A 16,416-nucleotide genomic window follows, 5' to 3' on the forward strand; every position below is an offset into this window, starting at 1 on the left:
GTCTGTCATTGTGCTCTGCTGTGTTGCACCCATGTCAAAATATGCAGAACTAGAACTGTGTATGCACTTCAGCTATCCATTACAACAGACTCTCTGTCATTAGGAATCTTCCCCATGAGCATTGATCAAACTCTTATGCCTGCATCCCTAGTTACAAATGTAGATGAGCGATCTGCCAGACACAGCTTGATAAGTCATCTACCGGTATGACATCTGAACTTTGCCCCCTCATGCCACCCATCCATCTTTTCCTTTACTGAACTATGTCTGAAATGTAAGAGTTATCTGATATCACATGCTAGACTTTTCTTTCATTTTCCCTATATTTTTCTGTGTTCTCATCCCATATGATTTCTAACACACACTGACTCTGCAATAACCTCAGATTTATTTTACCATTTCCATTTAATAGTTGAGTGCCAGTTGGAGGAGAATGGCCTCCCCATTTGAGTTTTGGTTGCTCTCAAGCATTGTCTCCGTCTTAACCAAAAGGAGGGTTTTCCTTCTTGCTGTTACCTTAGGCTTGTCCACTGGGGGTCTCAGGCACAGTATCTTGTTAGGCTGCTTTGTTAGAATGGCTGTTGTAAAAAAATTTCATACAAACAAAATTGCATTGAATTAAACATTCAGTTTTGTCTAAAAATATCTCGCTTTGCACATAAGCCTCCAATAAACTCAACAGGAACAATATTATTCCTGGCATAGTTGCCTGAGGGCCATATTCGAACAACAAAACGCAGAGTAAAAGTCTTGGATGGTAACTGTGCTGGCAGAGATTAATTCTCGCCAGCAGGTGGTGCAACTGTTTTTTTTTTGTTTGTTTGTTTCTTGTAGGTTAGCTAGGAAACAGGAAGTAAGTCTCACATGCTCATTTATGGCTGACAGGGACAGAGGTCAGATTTGAATCTGAATCTGCATCCATCCTTCTTTGTTGTTTTATGGAAAGTATTGATGGGAGTATTTTCAGTCATTAACATGTCTTAAAAGTAGGGGTGTAATGATTTACTGATACGAATCGGAAACTGGTTTTAACATTAAAGATAGGACTACATTGATACGTGGACCCCTGGATTGATCTAAACATACTATGAAGCGGTCGATGACCCGATTCTCAGTTATGAATCGATTGACTGAAGCCTTGCTGCTAATTCTACTTTAGTATAACCTAAGGTGCTGCAGAAGACTCACTGATCTAATGTTACAAGGCATGTTACTTTCAAAATAATAATGTCAGCCTCTCATTTGCTAATAAATTTGCACAGCATCTCACGTTGACATTTTACCTTTAATGAGAATAATGATTGCGTTGCTTGCGAGGTAAAAACAGTGCACCATCAAATCTAAAATCTAAAGTTTGGAAGACATTTGGATTTTATATGAAGAAATATATTTATTTGAAGGTAAGCAATACTCCTTTTATAGAATTGGCTTATTTTAATTTATGATGGAAAATGAATGACTACATTGAACAAATGTTGAGAACTTTATCAGATCGTCATATTCCATCGTATTCCATCACACCGAATCGTTCCATATTAAATGTATCATTCCTGAATCATAGTGTAGCCTGTGGATCTAGATATGTATCGGATCGTTTTATAAGGGAGAGATGCACACCCCTACTTAAAAGCATTATTGATGACTATTTTGGCATTGCAGGTGATTTAGCGGATTGCAGTTAATGAAAAGTTTTACACCAGTAGCATAGCTGCACTTATGCACAAAGCTAACATTGTATGGACTACATACATTTTGCAATTCTCGTTTTGCATATATTTTTTAATGCGTTCAAATATAAATGTGATATTCATATGAGGTACACCACAGCCAAGAGCCTAAAAAAATATGCTTTGTTATTTTCTTCCAGTTTCACTCTGTTGACATTTTGAAGGAAACGTCTCGATAAAGAGGACAATACACCTGTCACTTATTGAGGAGTTTATCTGTCTGCTTTTTCTGTCGAACAGTGAGGGCAGAACAGTGAAAAGGCAGTTCCGTCTACAGTAATAAAATCTCAGGTAGATAAACACATCCTTGCCCAGAACCTCAACGTGTCTCAGCCACCAAAAGATGAAGCCATGCCAGTCCGCATTCACGGATCAAAATCATCAAAGTGCTCCAGTAAGTCATTGGCCAGCATGGTCGCACAAAGTTGAGTGCCTTTTGCTCAAAAGGAAATTGCAATGAGAGTTAAACAAGCAGAGCTCAAAGTGGAGGAAACATGCCTGGAGGCCACATTGGAAGCGCTTCATCAGCAACATGATGCAGAGGTAGCCCTCACTGAAGCCAGTGTATATGACGCCACAGCAAGCAAAATGGATGAGCAGCGCATGAGTGGTGGCCTCTGATGTCTTGGGACTGCTGATCAAGATGGATGTCTAACAGCGTTGCTCTGCATGAACCCCAGAATTTATTCATAATTATGCTTCAATTGACTCCATAACACTTATAAAGTGTCACTAATATACGTGTGAATACTTTTGCAAGTGAGTGCATATTAGTTAAGCGGATTCTCAGCATGACAACTGCGAGTACCAACTCAAAAACAAGAGCTGCTAAGCAAAGCGTTAGCTATGATAGCATGGTGAGTGGAGCTTCATCCAGGCCAACTGAAAAGGAGCCGCAACCTGTACCAGATATGGCACCACTTGGGTTTGCCAATTTGCAGGCCGCACTACAGAGGGTGATTGAGGAAATGGCTTGATTGAGTGGTACCTTATCAACCCTGCGATCGGATGTGACTAGACTGCTTAAGGTAAGAGCCGTTTTTCAATGGCTTAACGAGGCTAAGACTCGGATCTCTGAACTGGAAGATGAGAACGGGCGCCCTGAAGCAGTTGGTTAAGACAAGTGCTAAAGAGTGTTCAGCTTTGGCTCCAGTCAAAGCTAGAACGGAAGGCAAAGGCGACAACATCAGCATTTGATGAACAATTTTCTTCTACTGTGTCAGGCCCATGGAAGGGACACACAAACATGATCAAGAGGTCAGGACTGTAATGGATATTTGAAGTTCGAACTGGACTGGGACATTAACGTCATTGTTGAGTTATGTGTGTGTGTGAACAGAGCGTGCAGGACAGTCCAGACATGACCAAGTAGGTTGCGATATCAGAGGTTGTGAGTATGGCCTGTAGCTTAGGTATTTATGTATGCATACATAAACAGGTAGTTTTTTCTCTCCTTTTTTCTCTTATGTTTACAAGAACAGCGTCTTTGAGATGAAGCAGTATGGCCTTAAAATGAGGAATCGGTTGTGGGTGCATTTTAGTAAGGTGTTCGGTAGAAGATACAGATTTATGGCATAGGAGTGACATGTATCTAAGAGGGGGGGTGGGCCTGGTGGGATTTTTAGTTGTTGCACCTCACAGACCATATACGGGTGGGGATATCCTTTGAAAAAAGGGAATGTTGAGGGAATAGGATGGGGGGAACAAGGGGTTTATTTCTAATGTTCCTATTGTTCGTTACAGTTTGTTTAGGATAGGGTTCTATGTAATATGCACAGTACAGGTGATAGATCAAAGGGGTGGGCACTCTTCTCTCATGCGGGCACACTCTCGACTAGATGCTAAATAATATTATGTACCCTAATGGCTAAATATATAAAGATGATTACATGGAATATTAATGGATCCTAGAAACCTATAGAAAGGAAGAAGTGGTTGAGCTATCTGAAATCTAATGAAGGAGAATATAGCCCTGATTCAGGAGACACATATGGAGGGTAAAGAAGCAGACAAACTTAAGCGTGACTGGGTATGGCAGGTGTTTCACAACTCATTTACCAGTAAAAAAAATGGGGTGGCAATAATAGTACATACGAAGCTGAATTTAGTTCTGCTTAATCAAAAAAAAGGATGATGAGGGCAGGATGATACATATACAGGCCACTACTCGTTAAGGGAACGGCCCTCTTATGGCTTAGGTCCTACCTGACTGATCGTTTTCAGTTTGTTGATGTAAATGGTGAGTCCTCTGCACATACTGAGGTAAGTTTGGAGTCCCACAAGGTTCTGTTTTAGGCCCACTGCTTTTCTCTTTATATATGCTACCTCTAGGTAATGTTATTCGTAAACACGGTATTAGCTTCCACTGCTATGCTGATGACACACAGCTGTATGTCTCAGCGAAGCCAGACGAGAGACACCAACTTAACAAAATTGAGGAATGTCTAAAGGATATTAGGCACTGGATGCTTACGAACTTTCTTTCACTCAACTCTGAAAAAACAGAAGTACTTGTACTAGGATCACATGCAGCTAGGAGTAAGCTTTCCGATCACATAGTTACTCTGAATGGCCTTTCTCTTTCATCAGGTGCGGCAGTAAAAGATCTTGGTGTAATTATTGACCCCAGTCTTTCATTTGAATCTCATGTAGATAATATTACCAGGATAGCCTTCTTTCATCTTAGAAATATTAACAAGATAAGAAATGCATTGTCATTTCAAGATGCTGAAAAAATTGGTTCATGCTTTCATTACCTCTAGGTTAGACTACTGTAAAGCCTTACTGTCTGGATGCTCTAATAGATGTATAAATAAGCTACAGTTAGTTCAGAATGCAGCAGCCAGAGTTCTTACTAGAACCAAAAAATATGATCACATCACCCCTATCTTATCCACACTGCACTGGCTCCCCGTCAAATCTCGTATTGATTATAAAATCTTACTATTAACATATAGAGCATTAAATGGTCTTGCGCCACAGTACCTGCGCGAACTCCTGGTCTCTTATGATCCACCATGCCAACTTAGATCAAAAGGTGCAGGCTATTTGTTGGCACCTCGAGTTATGATGGCTACAGCAGGGGGCAGAGCCTTCTCTTACAGAGCCCCACAGTTATGGAATAGCCTCCCAATTAATGTTCGAGACTCAGACACAGTCTCTATGTTTAAGTCAAGGCTGAAAACTTTTCTGTTTAGCCAAGCCTTTTACTAATAGCTCTTCACTAGGCAAAGGAGCAGATCTGGAGGGTTCTCGGGCATAGATTGTTTGGTGAACTGGGATGTTTGGATGCTGTCGCCCCCCCACTCTAACATGTTCACTCAGGTTTGTTGACTGTGGAGTGGGTGGCCGCCTTGTGTCCCAGAGTGCCATCATGTCCATATTACCTTCTAGCTCTCCCTTTTAACTATGCTGTACTAGTTAGTCTTGCTGGAGTCCCTGCCTGCACTCGGCACACGATGTATATTTACCTTTACCATTATGTGGAAATGAACATCTGACAATGTGTGTGTCTCTCTCTCTCTCTCTCTCTCTCTCTCTCCCTCTCCCTCTCCTTCTCCCTCTCCCCCTCTCTCTCTCTCTCTCTCTCTTTCTCTCTTTCTCTCTCTGTCGAGCCACACATGCTACTCCTGAGACACCAGTGATCCTGACTCCTCCTGCCCTGTGGACTGATCCATCCTGGTGTTATCATCTTCCATCCCCCGTCAGCCTCCTGTCTACATCGCCATCCCCTTTGTTCATGCCCCAATTTACTTTCAATTGTAACTGCCCACGTGGACGGCACCTATTGCACGCCTGTCTGGCCAAGGAGGGGTCTCCTCTCTCTGTGGTCCTCCTCAAGATTTCTCCCATTTTCCCATTTCCCTCTTGGGTTTTTGGGGAGTTTTTTCTTGCCCGCCATGAGGATTAAGTCAGGGGGTGCCGTCATATTTTGATTTGACTGTTGTGGCCTGTAAAGCCCTTTGAGACTGTAAACAGTGATATTGGGCTCTAAATAAACTTGAACTTGAACTTGAACTTGAACTACTGATGAAGTGAAAGTTAACCTCTGTAACATGTATGCTCCAAACAAAGATGATAGCAATTTTATTCATATGGTTATCAAGACTGGGGGAAAGTGGGGAAGGTCAGATGTCGATTGCTGGGGACTTCAACCGGGTGCAAGACACCCATTTAGACCGAACAACATATCATAAAACTGTGCCAATGGATAGATTAGCTATAAAGTTGATGATGAAAGACCTTGGTCTGGTAGACATATGGGGTTTGGTCAATCCCCAGGAAAGACAGCATACCTTCTTTTCACATATGCATAAATCATACTCAGGGACAGATTATTTCCTGGTCTCGAGAAATGATTGAGGCGGTGGCTGACTGTAAGACTGGGGTGATAGCTTTGTGTGATCATGCTCCAGTAGAGTTAAGCATTGTGATAAAGTCTATTAGGGAAAATAGGTGGAGACTAAATGCGTCGCTGCTTCAGGACCCCACATTTAAGATTGCTATGGATACCTACCCTAAGGATTTTTTTGATCATAATATTGGCTCAACGGAGAGACGGGAGATGATGTGGGAAGCTTCAAAGGCGTACATAAGGGGCAGGATAATCCCACACACTAGCTATCTGAAAAAATTGACCAGCACGAGAATTAAAGAGCTTGAATCACAGAATAAAAATGAGGCATCGCAACTTTACAGTGACAATGGGTTAAAAGGAGTTTGTGGCTTGAAATATCAGATAAATGAGATATACAATAAGAGGGCAGAATATACCCTCTTTAGGTTAAAAACAAGCTCCTAAGAAAGGGAGAGAAGTCTGGCAAGCTGTTGGCAAGACAATTGAAACAAAAAGATGCCAACAATTAATGATATAAGGGGAACGTTTTAACAGATAATGTGGAAATCAACAAGGTCTTCAAAAGTTTTTATGAGAATTTGTATAGCTCTGTATTTGAAGGCAAATTTCAGGATTTTTTTTTTCAAAATTAGATCTTCCCACAGTGTTCCCAGAGATGTGGAGATGTTGGGTGCACCTGAAGATGAGTCTGAAGTTAGGGAGGCTATATTGTCAATGAAGTCTGGTAAATCACCAGGTTTAGGTGGCTTTCTAACTGAATACTATGAGATGAACATTGACATAGTGGCACCTATTCAGACAGAAGTTTATACAGAAGCATTGACAGGGGGGCAGCTGACACCAAAATTCAATGATGCAGTATTCACCGTATTGCTGAAAAAAGACAAGAACCCCTATGAGCCAAGTAGCTTTCGGCCAATAAGTTTGGAAAAAGTAGATTGCAAGATATTGACTAAGGTATTAGCAATGAGAATGGAGAAAGTTCTACCACAAATTATTAATAATGACCAGGTTGGTTTTATTAAAGATAGATCATCAGCTGACAACCTTAGGCACCTACTCCATCTTATGTTGTTAAATTGTAAAGAAGGTGTTTGCTGCTTTCTCTCTTGATGCCATGAAAGTGTTTGATAGGGTGGAGTGGGGATATCTGATGTATACTTTGCAGGTTTTTGGCTTTGGAGCAGGATTTATTAAATGGGTTAAGGTACTATATTCAGCACTGCAGTCCTTATGAATGGCATTACATCCTCCTTCTTTAATCTGGGACAGGGGACTAGAAAGGGTGATCCTCTGTCTCCATTGCTCTTTATGCTGATTGTGGATCTACTTGCAGTTTCAATCAGAGATCATTTGAGAATTAAGGGAGTGCTGGCAGGAGGCAGCGAGCTTAAACTGTTTTTGTATGTGGATGACATTTTGCTGTTGCTATCAAACCCAGCTTTCTCTATTCCAGGTGTCATGAAAATTTTTGAGAGTTTTTCTGAGATTTAAGGTTATAAAATCAACTGGCAAAAATCAGAGGTATTGCCAGTCTCCATGGGTTGCTCCCCTGCTGACACTGGTGCATTTCCATTTAAATGGCTAGCATCAGGGACGAAATATCTGAGTATAAGATGGACTACAGACTTTCAGTAGATTGTTCAAAGTAATATAAATTCACTGCTTCAAAATATTAAGACTAGCTTTGACAAGTAGAAAGTGCTGAATTTATCTCTGTGGGGAAACATAAATACAGTTAAAATGATGGTATCTTCAAAGATTAATTGTATCTCTGTGATGATTTCTTTAAATCTTCCTGTGTCAGCGCTTAAGCAGTATAACAAGGCAGTTTAGGATTACCTGTGGAATGGGAAGAAACCTCAAATTAGTCTGATTAAGCTGTTTACCACCAGAGGGAAAGGAGGAATGGCATTGCCGAATATAGAAGTATACAGTAGTGCCTTTGAAATGGTTAGATTATGCCAACACTGGTCAGGGAGTGGTTCACATCTGGGTTGGATGGAGATAGAGAAGTCGCTTACCTCCCCTTTTAGATTTATGGATGCTCTGTCTCAGAACCCATCACAGTCCTGTCCAGAAGGAGATTCTTCAGCACTCACAGGAGGTTTGGAACAAAGTCCATAAATGTTTGGGCTGTCTCAATATAAACAAGGTTACTCATCAATATGGGAAAATCCTGCAATAAAGATACGGAAGAAAACAGTTTGTTGGAGGGCCTGGCACATTAAGGGCATAGCCACAATTGCTGATCTATTTGGGGATGGAGTGTTCTACTCCTAACAGAGGCTAAAGGATCAATTATAACTTAAATGATAATGGGGACTTTTGGAAATACCCCCAATTGCAGAGTTGTGTACAGGCTATGGGTTACAAAACAGGATGGGATGAAAGTGTATTGCAAAGGTTTTTAAAGTTTCCCAGTATTGCACAATCATCCTCTGTATTTTATAAAATGGCAGCAAAAGCTGAGGTTAATGTGACAAAGGGAACTAGGCACTGAGCCTGAACAAGAGGTCTGGGAGAATATTGTCCATAACATGGGTTGGCCAGTAAGGGATATTGAGAGCAAATTTATACATTATAAAATAATTCCTAGATATTATTGGACTCCAGTCAGACTTAGAAGGCTTGGTCCAATTCAAAGCAATGAATGCTGGAAATGTAAGAGTTCTATGGGTACTTTTCTAAACCTCATGTGGAACTGTCCACTGGTTTCCCCATTTTGGACCTGAGTGGTTGGGGTAATTGAGGAGTGGTTGGATCAGCCCTTGCCAAGCTCGCCATGTGTCTGCCTTCTTGGAGACAAATCCGTTCTACCAGCTGGACTTGCAAAGGCACAGTTTGGATTAGCTCTTGCAGGCTTTATTAACACAGCCAGGGTTATACTTAGGAATTAGGAAAATACAAGTGTATCTTGTTATAAGGACTGGATCAAACTCATGACAAGTATTGCCTCATGCGAGTAAATGCTAGCCAAACTGAAAAATTCTGTGTCTAAATTTACTGAAATGTGGGGTAGCTTCCTGAGATTTATTAATGGTAGGGATGATTAGATAGCAATATGTAGTAGAAAGCCTCAGTGTGTATCGTGTGGGGTGTTGTGTGTTGTGGGGAGGGGGAGATGCTGTGACCTGTCATGTTGTGCTGTTGTGTTAGCTTTTGCTTTCCGTTTTTGTTTTCTGTCTGTGTTTGTGTACTTTGTTACCTGTAGACTACCATGTGAAAAGTATGTTTGGCTTAACCCTCTGGGGTCAGCGGGCCTGCATGCAGGAACTGGCTGAGATTTCGCCTAACGGCTTCAAAAACTTTAAAATGTATAGTTAGAAAGTGAATTTATGTTGTAGAACTATATGAGGGTAATAAAAAGTCTCTGAGTCAAAGAGCATCTCTTGACGGCCCACCCATTTGCAAATAGAGTCCTATAAACAAGAGCACATGTTTGGATTGTTTTTGCACTGACCGAGGAACTACAAGATGGCACAATCACGCATCTCTCTGTTTCGAATCAAATTGGATGGATCCTAGGAGTTTCTTGTAAGAAGTTGTGTTTACGTCTGCCTGTTAGCTGTTGTTATGGCAACAAGAGATGCTCTCAACTGCTTTATGGAACAAACGCTGCCAGTGTTTTTTCTACCTGAAAAATACTCTGGCTAGCATTATTCATCAAAAAAAAAAGACACTACATGGGTGTGAACACAGCCTAAACCATTTCACAGTACACCCATGTTCAGACTTGAGTGATTTTTTTTTACCTCCATCAACTCTGCACAGGCAGAGCACATCATATCGCTTTCTGTAGCTAAAACTTCCGTCATAAAGCTTGGGTTGCATGGAAGTAGGCCATAACTTCTCTGTCAGTGCAGCAGATTGTAAAACTGTACCATGTCATACATATTGCAGCCAGCAAAGTCAACACCTTCAATACCCATAAGCTAAAGTTAGATGATGTAGTTCAAGTTTTTCATTCTTTCCAATGTACCTTCTCAGTCTTTGCTCCCTTCTGTTGTTTGTAATGCAGAGTAGCCATCTCACTGACGAATTATTTTATGTGTCATCATATCAGGCTCCTGTAGCATAATATTGTGTGCTATACAAAACAAGATTGTTATAATCATTGAAGCCATTACCTTTGACAGTGGGGCGGGGGACTATTACAGGTGTGTTGACACCTACCTCATCACTATTCATTGTGTAGGCCACTGGCTTTGAAACAAATAGTGTCACTCCAAAGTTCTCACTTTTGTAGTCAAATCACATCACTCTGAATGCTTTAATCGCCTATGTGTAGTGTAAGATTATAGTGACGTCTGAACAGACATGGTTCATGATAGGAGAACTGTTTAACCTGATGGTCTTATTACCATAGATACAAAGAAAGCTTCACACCTTTGGCGCCACGTTACTGTTGGAGCCAAGAGCAATTGATTAAGGCAAAATACAACCGGTAATGGGCGAATGGCAGCCATCACAGACAAAAGGGGAATTTAGCATTAACACCTAGATTCTGATTTGCATCAAGCAACGTTGTACACCTATTGTCTGTTTGCTTCATGGTATAAAAGGCTGATCACGGTAACAGTTCTCTGGGTCAAGCTGCGGCGCAAGCAGACTTGCTGCTGGATTCCACCACCACCAAATAAAGCTTTTCTCCAAGCGTGCTTTTGCTCCGGTCCGTTTACTTGTAAAATCACAAGAAAATCCAACAGTAGCCAACACCTGTGTTTACAACGTCAGAGCTCAAAAGTCTTGGCTGGAAAGGTTTATAATGTGTTTATTTACAATATCTCAGCACTTCTGAAAATAAGTTTTTGAAAAGTGTATGTTCACAGTTGATTTAAAAAAACAGATTAATTAAATTCTTACTGCTCTCAGATTATTGGTGAGTGTTTGCTAAATATAAGCAGTGTTGGGAGGGTTACTTTTGAAATGTAATAGGTTACAGATTACGAGTTACCCTGTTAAAAATGTAATAAGTAATGTAACTATTTTAATTACTTCATCAAAGTAATGTAACTTATTACATTTGATTATTTTTTGATTACTTCTCTAATAAATGTTTTAAACTGGGCAGTAAAGCTGAAAAGTCCTAAAACATCAATTTAAACCATGCAGTGTAAACCTAACAACAGTACTTAACACTGATTACTGTCAAACTTTTATAAAAGGATATGAACACTATGGCGTTGCATTCAAATTTGTCCCAACAGCTTTGCTGACCCACGTGCGAATTTTCAAAATGTAGCGTGGCAGGGAAAACTCATTAATATACAACGTTCCCGCTCTGACACGTCGCGTGTGTGCATAAAGCCTTTCAAAACCATGGCAACCAAAAAATCTGGGCCCCTTTCATAAATTCACTGAATTTGCCTGCTAGCTAAACCCCCCCCCCCCCCCCCCCCCCACACACACACAAACGCATACTTCAAAGAAACTATCACTATTATTGTTATTAGTAGTAGTAGTGACTGTAGTAGTAGTATTATGATGGCATTATTGTCAATATTGTTGTTATCCTTATTAGTATTATGGTCATCAATGTTGTTACTATTATTATTACTGTGTTTCCATATTATAATTATTGACGTTACTTCCCCCATCACAGCATCAGTCCTTTGTCTTGTCCCACATATAGTTTCTTTTTTTTTTTTTTACTTTTCTTCTTTATCCCTCACTCCCTTATTACCTTTCATTGATTTTGTCCTTCTGTCTGTGAGTGAGTGTGTAATTCTTTGAGTCTTACATAGTCAGTGGATGATCAACATATGTAAAAATGACCAGTGATATCTGCGTAGTGTCTGAGGTTCCCATGGATTTGAAAGCCTTTATCAATAACGCGATATGTCAGAGCCAGAATGCAAATTTTCGAAATGTTGTAGATCAGGTAGCAGATCAGGTAGCGTTTCTTTTATGAATCTTAATGAGTCTTCGCCTGCCACGCTTCGAAATGTTGTATTGGCCAATCAGGTAGTGCTTCTTTTGTTAATATGACTGAGTTTTCCCCTGCCACGCCACATTTCGTTGTCCAGAAATATGCTAAAAAATGGCATTCCTGCACACCGAAAAGATGCAAAGCAACAGAATGAATGTTATACTCTACATATATGCTTTTTACCAAAAAGAACCCCTTTGTAATAACCAACATTTTGATGAGTAATTGTAATTTAATTACATATTTTTTCTCAGTAACTGTAACAGATTACAATTACACTTATTCCCTAATTAAATTACGTTATGCTGTTACATGTTACGAAACCCACTCATTATTTATCACCATCACCATCTAACGACCCTACTGATATGACAATACCACTAGCAAGTCCAGCATCAAGGGCACCACTTCACAGAGGGTGTGGTGAGGCCAGCTGGCCTATAGGTCATTGGTGGAAAGCAGTACATTAGTGCCATCACTCGCAGCTGTGTGACCTGTTGGTAGCTCTGATGGATAACAGAGACACAGAAACATGGCTGACCCACCTGTGGACGGTCTAAGCACCAACCCCCCCCGTTCTCTTATGTTGGAGTATACATGTTCAGACCTTGAACAGTCACTTCTCCGAACTTGAGGTGCTGTGGCAATTCCTCTCCATCTGCAGCCCAGTAAAACAGCTGAGGTCTGACTTTGGGACCAACTTCTTGTGCTTCTACAAAGAGCTCGGTACTGACTCAAGACACTGCAACAACCAGACATTACAGGAGTTCTTAGGTGACAATGGATGCACATGGGTGTTTAAACCACCTCATGCCTCACACATGGGAGGTAGCTGGGAATGCATGATTGGCGTGACAAAATGCTTACTTGACTCAATGCTTATGGGCATTACACCCTGGGAGCTGACCCAGGAAATATTAACCACTTTCTTGGCAGAGGTAACAATCATTGTCAACTTGCAACCCCGCATCCCACTATCCACCGACCCAAGCTTTCCTCACATCCTGACACCATCTACCCTCCTTACCCAGAAAGTTGAAGTTTTATCCATACCACCTGGCAATTTCGATGAAAGTGACCTGTACAAATGCCAGTGGAGACAGGTGCAAAATCTTTCCAATGGAAACGGCCTTCAGAGAGACCTAATCTGCAAGAAGGGGACCTTGTGCTGTTGAAGGACAGTCATGTCGAGTCATGTGTGGTGGTCAGATCCTCCAGTCATGATGGGAAGGTGAGCACAGTAGAAGTCAAGGTTGCCTCTCGAGGAACATGCAAGACTTTCTGGAGACCCATAATGGACACTGTACTCCTCTTGTCAAACACTAATGACAGTAAGGACAATGGAAAGAAAATGTAATTGTGACATCTTATAGATGTCAGGCAGGGAATGTGCTGGCAGAGATTAACTCACACCAGCAGGTGGTGCTACTGTTTTTTTTATTTTTTATTTTTGTGTTCATTTCTTGTGTGTTGCAATAGCCAATTGGTATGACTTTGGTTAGCCAGGAAACAGGAAGTAAGTCTCACATGTTCACTTATGGCTGACAGGAATGGAGGTCAGATTTGTAAGGTTGAACAGTGAGGGCAGAACAGTAACTGGTCAGAGTATAAAGGAAAATAAACCAGGTGTATTATTAATGGAACACAATCCTTCTTAGGTTAGGATGTGACAAACATACTCAGCTTTTACTAAAGAGCATTCTCTCTAAACCCTCTTCTTTTGCTCTGTACAGCCTCCCTTCTGTTTTTTCACACAGAGCTCTCAAATTACCTTTCCACTTTCTATATTTTTAGAGGACTCAGATCTCTGTGCTTGCTCTTGTATTCTCTAAAACTGTCTTAACAGCATTTGCCAGTATTTGCATTATTTGCCATGTGTGGTTCACTCCCAGTGATATTAAAATGGTCATGTTGAATTAATTCTGTTGCAGCTTCATTTCTGGCCTTCTACACAGGAGAACATCATCTGTGCAATCTTGTGCTTTTATTGTTTAAGAAAACCTACTCACATCCAGCTTTCCATTTCTGTTGCTTTATGCAGTATAAAGATTAAAAACATGTTCGAGCATTATATTCAAATCATTAGTCATTAATCATTGTATTCAAATCATTAAACACTCCTTGTGATTTGTCTTCAACCATTTTAATTAAAAGACAAATAGTATTTAATTATTGTTGTAATAAGCTGTTTTCCGTAAATCATATTCAACCACGTAATTATCCCAAGTCTCTCTTAGTGAAATCTATTCTGGGTTTATTTAAACATATTTCTGGACTTCATTTTAATCCAGTTGTGGGAAATTATCTCAGCCACTTAGTGATACAGACACTCTCTAGCCCAGCTCACGAGGTCCATTTGAAGTGATATTATATAGCACAGGCTGTCTGTAGTTAACTTAAATATATGCTTTTCCTCTCAAACAACATGATTGTATTTAAATGTATTATTATTTGTTCCTTACAATGTATTCCAAATATTATTGTGTAAATTTGTTTTTGGCACAGTAATACTGGAATTGTAAGAGAGCTAATCACTTTAATGAAGAATATTTGTCCTTGAGCTACTTATTGGTCACTATTATATTTTTTTTGTTTGTTTGTTTGTCAAGTTTTGTGTTTGTAGTGTAAAAAAAAAGTTAGTATTTCTGCTCATATTTTGAGAAGTGCATATTAATGATTCACAAACCATTTATATTGTTTATTTCTACCATACACAAACTGTACAACACAGCGCATAATTGTTTATGAAATAGCAAAAGTGTAAGGAAACTTCATATACAAACTACTAACTGAAAAAAGCATTCTGTTTTAATCAAAAAAGAAACAAAATAATTTACAATACAGTTTGGTCATACTAATATTAGTATACAGACATGTGCACGCACGCACGCGCGCGCACACACACACACACACACACACACACACACACACACACAAATTCCAGTTCACATTACAAAACATCAAATACAAACAAGGGAAAACATTTTCATCACAAAACTTCCTGAGCAACCAATGTGTGGTATAAACTAAATATTAGAAATTACAAATAATCTAATGAATTTATAATAAATGGACTGATTCAGATGCATCAATATTATGATTCAAGGAATTCATTTCAATTTGATAGTGTGTTTCAATGCTCTCAGGAATGCTTAATTTAAAACCTTTGAACAATACCCGTCCATTAATAACAGCTCATCAATACTAAATATTGTATTAAAAAAAAGAAAAGAAAGAGAAAAAAAAAAGAGAGAGAGAGAGATATCAAAATTATGCCATGATGATTACCAGTGATCTTCTATACTGAACAACTAAATTTATATCAGGAAAAAAAAACAACTCAGTTCAGTTGTAATGGTACTGTTTAGTTTTTTTGGTGGCCAATATCTTTGACTCACAACATTCTATCTGAAATTCCTGTTGATATATTGGGCCATATATCCATATATAGATTACAGTTATTCATCATAGGTGGTCAAATTAGCTGTTTATTTTTGGCAACAAATAATTGTCATTAAGCCTGTGTGTAATCAAGCCTCTTCCACTTTAAATAGTATTCTGAGGATATTATTAGTTTTGTAGAAGTGGTCGGTGTTGGGGCAGTGTTGGGGCGGTATTGGGGCAGTATTGGAGTGGTGTTGGGGCAGTATTGGAGTGGTGTTGGGGCAGTATTGGAGTGGTGTTGGGGCGGTATTGGGGTGGTGTTGGGGCGGTGACAGGGCAGTATGGGGGGGATTGGGACAGTGTTGGGGCAGTGTTGGGGTGGTATTAGGCTGGTGTTGCCCTGGTGTGCTATGTGGCAGTGTTTTTGTTGTGTCCCTAAGCTCTGTCTCAAGAAAAGAAAAAGAAAAGAACTAAAATAATTCTTACCTACGGCAATGAAACACTTGATCCCCACATTACAGAATATTGTTATATACTTAAAATGGCATATAAACAGTACTTTTACAGAGTTAAAAGCTTTTTTTCTTTCTGAAAATAAATATAGTGTATATTAAATGAATCACCATTCACATAACACTGTTCTACCACAAAACAGAATATATTCCATGTATTAATTTACATTTAGGCACATATATGCACACATACGTTTGTGTGCACCCCAAAGGCAGTTCATATCCATAGAAATGTACAAAAAAAACACATTTTAAAAGTCAGTGTCTGGATTTTGTTAACTGGACTATTTATGCCTCATTCTTATATCAATGTACAAGTTATTTTCCCAATAAGAGTATTTTTTCTGTAAGGAAGAAAAGGATCATTATCCTCTGTGGTTTAACACAACTACATATTAAGACTGAGTAGATTAGATTCATTAGTGTAGTATATGGATCCATTCATTTGTCTGTTCATTTGGGAGTTTTTCAGTGGTGGGCATTACATTCAGTGCAAAGGACACC

The sequence above is a fragment of the Chanos chanos genome, chromosome 3 (genome assembly GCF_902362185.1).
Source record: "Chanos chanos chromosome 3, fChaCha1.1, whole genome shotgun sequence".
Taxonomy (NCBI): Eukaryota; Metazoa; Chordata; class Actinopteri; order Gonorynchiformes; family Chanidae; genus Chanos; species Chanos chanos.